Consider the following 8,040-nt stretch of genomic DNA (forward strand, 5'->3'; position numbering starts at 1 on the left):
CCTGGGACCCAGATTTCCTGCCTCTCATTATAGTGTCCTGTTTGGCAGAATCATTATTTTGCTTTGTTCTTTTGTGGGATCCTGTTTCTCTGTAACTTGAAGGATACAACCAACAGAAAAGAAAACAGGAAGCAGGAATGTACATACACCATTTACATGGAAATGGGTGATATTTTCATCCCTATCCCAATTATATCACCCTAATCATTTTACAACACAAAAATGGTGCTGAAGGTCATATATAATGTAAATGTGTTCTTATTTCCCTTCCTGACTCTACAAAATCTCCGATGTATTTACCATTGTCCTTATTTGATAGATGGAGAAACTAAGGCTGAACAAAGTTAAGAAACCTTTCAAAGGTTATTGCTAAGTAGTGGCAGAGCCAGAATTCCCATATAGTTTTGTTTAATTTCAGTGACTGTGTGTGCTCTTAACGCTCAATGAATCCTCCCTTATACATAGCAGTTTTTTTATGGTCCAGGGACTGTCTGGTTTAAACCTTAACTGGTATGCTGCCTATGCTCTGTCATTAACATATAGATACTCACGCAACACCCCAGAGGTAATGTGCTTTTCCTGGGGTGTTGTGTAACTATATGTTAATGACAATACTGTAATGTACTTATTCTTTTCGCAATAAAACTCAATCTAGGAGACGTATTTTACGTCCCTCAAGTACCAAGAGGTGTAGCAATTAGAGCAAAAAAGCAGGGTTGAGGGGAGGGCAGGATTTTTAAATTATCTTCCATGTGCCAGGCACCGTGCTAAGCACTTTATGGCATCTCATTTCACCATTTTCAATCATATTCCCTAAAGGAAACTATTTCAGAGATAAAGTCATTTGCTCAAGGTTGCACAGCTGTAAAGTGGCAGCCTACCTGGTACATCATTATTTTCATCACCCTGAAACACTTTGTGTTACATTTATCATGTTATCTTTTACTGCCCTTTTGTCACTGGTGGGTGCTCAGTAAATATCTACTGGTTAATGAGTGGACAAATATGAGGAAATTCATTTGTTGAGTGCAAAGAATGGGCTAGAAATTAGATGCTGCCATTCAAAAAAAAATAGGATCAGATTCTTTTCTCTTGATTTTCCTGCAGTTCTCCAAAATAGGCACAAAAATCCAAATGAGGGTATATTTGTCAGTTATATCCATATTAACTCTTCCTAATAACTTCAAAACAACTACTATATGGGCAGTGACTAAAAATAGCCTCAGGCAAAGGAAAGGATTAAAAACCCAAATTACTTCCGAAAGAATGAGAACAGTCAGAACATAATTTACCTCTCAAAACCTAGTGATAATAAAGTAGAAAACTCATAGAAAGCACACAGAAGACACTGGATGCTAGTGATTTTCCCTAGTTCCCTAGAAGACAGGAGACTCGTTATTTTAGGTGACTTTAGTATTCTACCTGCATCAATGGACTTCAATAAATAACATTAATAATAAGAGCTAATGATGACCTTGCACTCAACAGAGCTCCTTCTTTTCTTTCTATCAATACATCAGAGTAAGCAACAGAATGCAACTTTCTTTTTGTTTTGTTAAACTTTTCCATCCATACTTAAAATAATTCCTTGGCTTTAACAGAGTTCCTTCCTTCCTACCTACCCTGCTGAGAACCCAGAGTGTTTTCCCAGCTGGGATCTTGTGGGTCTCCACAATACTCCAGGACAGCTGGGCAGCTTCCCCAATTTCAACCTGGTGATCAGTTCGGGCCTGTAGAAGGGAATTGACTCACCCAATGTCCTATCATTGGTGATGCCTCTGGCCATGGGACCCAGGAAACTTTCCTGACCCTTACCCCAGCATCTTGGCCAGCAGATCTGTCATTGTGCTTCTTCTAATATATTGTCTTTCTGGATCTCCAAGAATATCACAGACACCTAGCTTATGTGTACACTATAATCAGCAGTAGCTCAGACACCGGGACCCAGTTAGATCTCCTAATCTTCACTCCAGTTGCTGTCTGTGCAAACCCATGTCATAGATTTTGTCTAGTATCTTTGTTTGTCTAGGGCTTAAAGGATATCACAGATACCCAGCTCATGTGTATGCTTGAGATTCACCTAGAGCAGCGGTTCTTAAACTTTTGGTCTCAGAAGACTTTTGCACTTTTAAAATTATTGAGGACCCCAAGGAACTTTAGTTTATATGTGGGTTATATTGATTGATATTTACCATATTATTAAGTAAAACTGAGAAAAAATTAAATATTTTAAAATAACTTTGGGAATCATCAGCAAATATAACTTACTATTTATCCTAACAGTCTTGTCCTATGCGTATGTATTATATTTTTCAAAAATAATCAGATTACCCTGCCTTACAAGAAATGCTAAAGGGAGCTCTTTAGGCAGGAATAAAAGGATGCTAATTAATAACATAAAAACATATGAATGTAAGTGTAAAACTCACTACTAAGGGTTAATATATAATCAAAGTCAAATTCTCTAATATTGTAATGGTGTTGTGTAATTCACTTACAATTGTAGTATAAAAGCAAATGTGTTAAAAATAATCATGACTACCATAATTCATTATTGGATACATAATATAAAATATAAGTAAATTGTTACATCAATAACCTAAAATGTGAAGAGGGGTCAGTAAAAGTGTAAAGTTTAGGAATGCTATCAAAGTTGAGTTGTTATCAGCTTAAAATAGGGTGTTGTTATAAGATATTTTAAGGAAGCATCATGGTAATCACACACAAGAAAACTCTGTAGTATTTACACAAAAGATAATGATAAAGGAGTCAAAGCACAAAGCTAAAAAAAGTCATTAGATCACAAAGGAAGATAGCAAGATAAGAAGCAAGGAATGATGGACCTACAAAATGGTCATAAAACAATTAACAAAATGGTAATAGTAAGTCCTTAAACTAACAATCATTACTTAAAAGGTAAATAATTTAAATTATCCAATCAAAAAAATAGAATGGCTGAATACCAGATAACAAAACAGAATGCAACAACATGCTACCTACAAGAGACTCACTTTAGCTTTAAAGACACACATAGACTGAGAGTAAAGGGATGGAAAAAGATTCAATCAAATGGTAATCAAAAGAATGAAGGGGTAACTTTACTTTTATCAGGCAAAATAGACTTTAAGCTAAAAATGGTGAAAAGAGACAAAGAAGGTAATTATATAATGATAAGGAGTCATTCAAGAAGATATAACAATTGTAAATACTTATGCACCCAATATCACAGCACCTAAATAAATAAAGCAAATGCTAACAAAACAGAAAAGAGAAATAAACATCAACGCAATGATAGTTAGAGACTTTAATACCCCACTCTCAACAATGGATAGATCATCCAGACAGAGAATCAATAAGGAAACAGCTGATTTGAACAACACTATAGACCAATTCTACCTTACAGACATATATAGAACATTTCGTCCAACAACTGTAGAATACACAGACTTATCAAGCACACATGGAACATTTGCTAGGTCATATGTTATCCCACAAAATAAGTCTTAGCAAATTTAAAAAGATTGAAATCATACCAAGAATATTTTCTGACCATAATGGTATGAAACTAGAAATCAATAACAGGAGGAGAACTGGGAAATTCACAAATACATGGAAATTGAACAACACACTCCTGAACAACCAATGGATTAACCAATTTAAAAAGAGCACCTAAATAATAAGCAAAATTATAAATGAAAACTCAGATATTACAACTGATACTACTAAAATACAAATGGTCATAAGAGACTACTATGAACAACTATACACCAACAAACTGGACAACCTAGAAGAAATGTATAAATTCCTAGAAGCATACAACCTACCAAGACTGAATCAGGAAGAAAGAGAAAAACTGAACTGACCAATAATGAGTAAGAAGATTGAATCAGTAATCAAAAACTTCCAAAGCAAAGCCCTGGACCAGATATCTTCACTGGTGAATTCTACCAAACATTTAAAGAGGAATGAATGCCCATTAATCTCAAACTCTTCCAAAAAATTGAAGAGTAGAGAAGACTTCAAAACTCATGAGGCCAGCATTGCCCTGATACCAAAGCCAGAGAAAGACATTACAAGAAAAGAATACTACATGCCAATATCCCTAAAGAATATAGATGCAAAAATTCTCAACAAAATACTAGCAAGCCAAATTCAGCAACACATTAAAAGGATCATACACCATGAAGTAGGATTCATCCCTGGGATGCAAGGAGGAGTCAACATATGTAAATCAATAAATGTGTTACGTGACATTGGTAGAATGAAAGATAATGGCTATATGATCATAATAGATACAGAAAAAGCACTTGGCAAAATTCAACATCCTTTCATGATAACAACTCTCAATAATTTAGGTATAGAAGAACCATATCTCAACATAAAAAGGGCATATATGACAAGCCCACAGTTAATATCATACTTAACAGTGAAGGGTTGAAAGCTTTTCTTCTAAGATCAGGAACAAGACAAGGGTGCTCACTCTCACCACTCCTATTCAGCATAGTACTGGAAGTCCTAGCCAGAGCAATCAGGCAAGAAAAAGAAATAAAAGGTATCATAATTGTACAGGAAGAAGTAAAATTTCTCTATTTTCAGAGGACATGATTTTTTATATAGAAATTCCTAAAGATTCCACCAAAAAATTGTTAGATCTAATCAACGAATATCATATAGTTGCAGGATACAAAATCAACATACAAAAATCAGTAGCATTTCTATATACTAACAACAAATTATCTGAAAAGAAAATAAAACAATCCCATTTACAATAGGATCAGAAACAATAAAATACTTAGAAATAATTTTAACTAAGGAGATGAAAGATCACTAAACTGAAAGCTATGACATTGATGAAAGAAATTGAAGAAGACACAAATAAGTGGAAAAATATCCCATGTTCAGGGATTGGAAGAATTAATATTGTGAAAATGTTCATACTACCCAAAGCCATCTATAGATTCAGTGTAATCCATAACAAGATTCCAATGACTTTTTTACAGAAATAGAAAAAAACAATCCTAAAATTTGTATGGAATGACAAAAGACCCTAAATAGCCAAAACAATATTGAGAAAGAATAAGAAAGCTGGAGGCATCACGCTTTCTGATTTCAAACTATATTAAAAAGCTATAGTTTATAGCTATAGACTATAGTTAATAATAGTGAATTGGATATTTGAAAGTTTTTCAGAGAGTAGATCTTAAACATTGTTATCACAAGAAAAAAAAGTTTTTTGCAACCATATGATGAATGTTAACTAGATTTATTGTGGTCATAATTTCACAATGTATACAAATATCAAATCATTATGTTGTACACCTAAATGTTATATGTAAATTTATGCAATTTAAAAATATGTATATGTATATGCATTTATACAAAAACAAAAACTATAGTAATTAAAACAGTATACTACTGGCATAAAAACAAACAGATGGACCAATGGAACAGAATTGAGGGCCCATGCATATACAGTCAACTAATATTTGACAAGGGAGCCAAGCATACTCAATAGAGAAAAGATAGTCTCTTCAATAAATGGTGCTAGGAAAACTGGATATTCACATGCAAAAGAATGAAACTAAACCCCTATCTTACACCACTCTCAACAATTAACTCGAAATGGATTAAAGACGTAAATGTAAGACCGGAAACCATAAAACTCCTGGAAGAAATCATAGGGGGAAAATCTTAACAGGAGTTCTTGACAATGATGATTTTTTGGATATGTTACCTAAAGCACAAGCAAGAAAATAAAAAATAAACAAATGGGACTACATCAAACTAAAACACTTCTGCACAGCAAAAGAAATGATCAACAAAATGAAAAGGCAGTCTAAGAAATGGGAGAAAATCTTTGCAAATCATATATCTGATAAGAAGCTAATATCCAAACTATATAAGGAACTCATACAACTTAATAGCAAACAAACAAAAAACAATACTCCAATTAAAAAATGGGCAAAGGACCTGAATAGACATTTTTCCAAAGAAGATATTCATATGACCAACAGGTACATGAAATGTGCTTAATATCACTAAAATACAAATCAAAACCACAATAAGATGTCACCTCACTGTTAAAATGGCTATCATCAAAAAGACAAGAGATAGAAAATGCTGGCAAGAATGTGGAGAAATGTGAACCCTTGTGCACTGTTGGTAGGAGTGTGAATTGTTATATCCACTATGGAGAACAGTATGGAGATTCCTCAAAAAATTAAAAACTAGAACTACCAGGGACTTCCCTGGTGGCACAGTAGATAAGACTCCATGCTACCAATGCAGGGGGCCTGGGTTCGATCTCTGGTCAGGGAACTAGATCCCACATGTATGCCACAACTAAGATTTCACATGCCACAACTAAGGAGCCCATGAGCTGCAACTAAGACCCGGTGCAACCAAATAAATAAATAAAAATTAAAAAAGAACTACCATATGATACAGTAATTCCACTTCTGGACATATATACAAAGGAAATGAAATCACTATTCCAAATAGATATATCTGCACCCCTATGTTCATTGCAGCATTATTTACAATAGTCAAGACATGGAAACAACCTAAGTGTTCATCGATGGATGAATGGATAAAGAAAGTGTGATATATATATGTGTGTATATATATGTGTGTGTGTATATATATATATATATATATACACCATTAGAATACTATTCAGCCATAAAAAAAGAAGGTAATTCTGCCATTTGCAACAACATGGATGGACTTTGAGGGCATTATGGTAAATAAGTCATACAAAGACAAATACTATATGATCTCACTTATATGTGGAATCTAAAAAAAAAAAAAACTCATAGGAACAGAGAACAGGTTTGTGCTTGCCAGAGGCAAGGGGTCGGGGTGGGGGAATTGGATAAAGGTGATCAAAAGGTACAAACTTCTAGTTACAAAATAAATAAGTTCTGGGGATGTAATGTACAACTTGATGACTTTAGTTAATAATACTATAGTGCATATTTGAAATTACTAAGAGAGTAGATCTTAAAAATTCTCATCACAAGGAAAATATGTGTATGTGAGGTGATGGAATTAATATCTTAAACTTATTGCCGTAAACATTTGGTAGTATATACATGTATCAAATCATGTTGTACACCTTTAATATATACAATGCTATATGTCAATTATATCTCAAACTGGGGAAAAAAGAATCATATTATACTGTAGTTTCATAATCCACTTTCCAAAATTAACAATTATTTCTTGTATTCTTCTCTGCAAAAATAATACATATTCATTAAAGCAGATTTCTGAAAACTTATTTTACATACAAATCATCTGGAGATCTTATTAAAATGCAGATCCTGATTCAATAGATTAGCCTGTGACTCTGCTGTATTTATAACAAGCTCCCAGATGATTACAATCCATGGAACACACATTTTAAAAACAGCTTTAGTTATTTAATGGGTATAAAGTTTCAGTTATGCAAGGTGAGTAAGTTCTAGAAATCTTTTGTGCAACATTGTGTCTTTAGTTAACAATACTGTATTGTACACTTAAAATATGTTAAGAGGGTAGATTTCATGTTAAGTGTCTAACCACAAGTTAAAAAACAGCTTTATTGAGGTATAATTTACTTACGATAAACTGTGCATATTTAAAGTATACAGTTTCATAAGCTTTGACATATGTAGACGCACATGAAATTATCACCACAATAAAGATAATGAACATATCCATCACCTCCAAGTTTCTTTCTGCCCCTTAGTAACCTTACCTCTCATCTCTTCATGTACCAACTTCCCCTCATCCAGGAAACCACTGATCTGCTTTCTGTCACTATGAATTAGTTTTCATTTTCTATAATTTTATGTAAGTCGAATCATACAGTATATACTCTTTTTATCTGGCTTCTTTCATTCAGCATAATATTTTGTTGCATGTGTTAATAGTTCATTCCTTTTTCATTGTGGTAAAATACACATAACTTAAAATTTACCATTTTATTCATTTTTAAGTGTATAGTTCAATGACATTAAATACATTCACACTGTGGTGCAACCATCATCACCATCT

Source organism: Eubalaena glacialis, chromosome X, assembly GCF_028564815.1.
Source record: "Eubalaena glacialis isolate mEubGla1 chromosome X, mEubGla1.1.hap2.+ XY, whole genome shotgun sequence".
NCBI classification, from domain to species: domain Eukaryota; kingdom Metazoa; phylum Chordata; class Mammalia; order Artiodactyla; family Balaenidae; genus Eubalaena; species Eubalaena glacialis.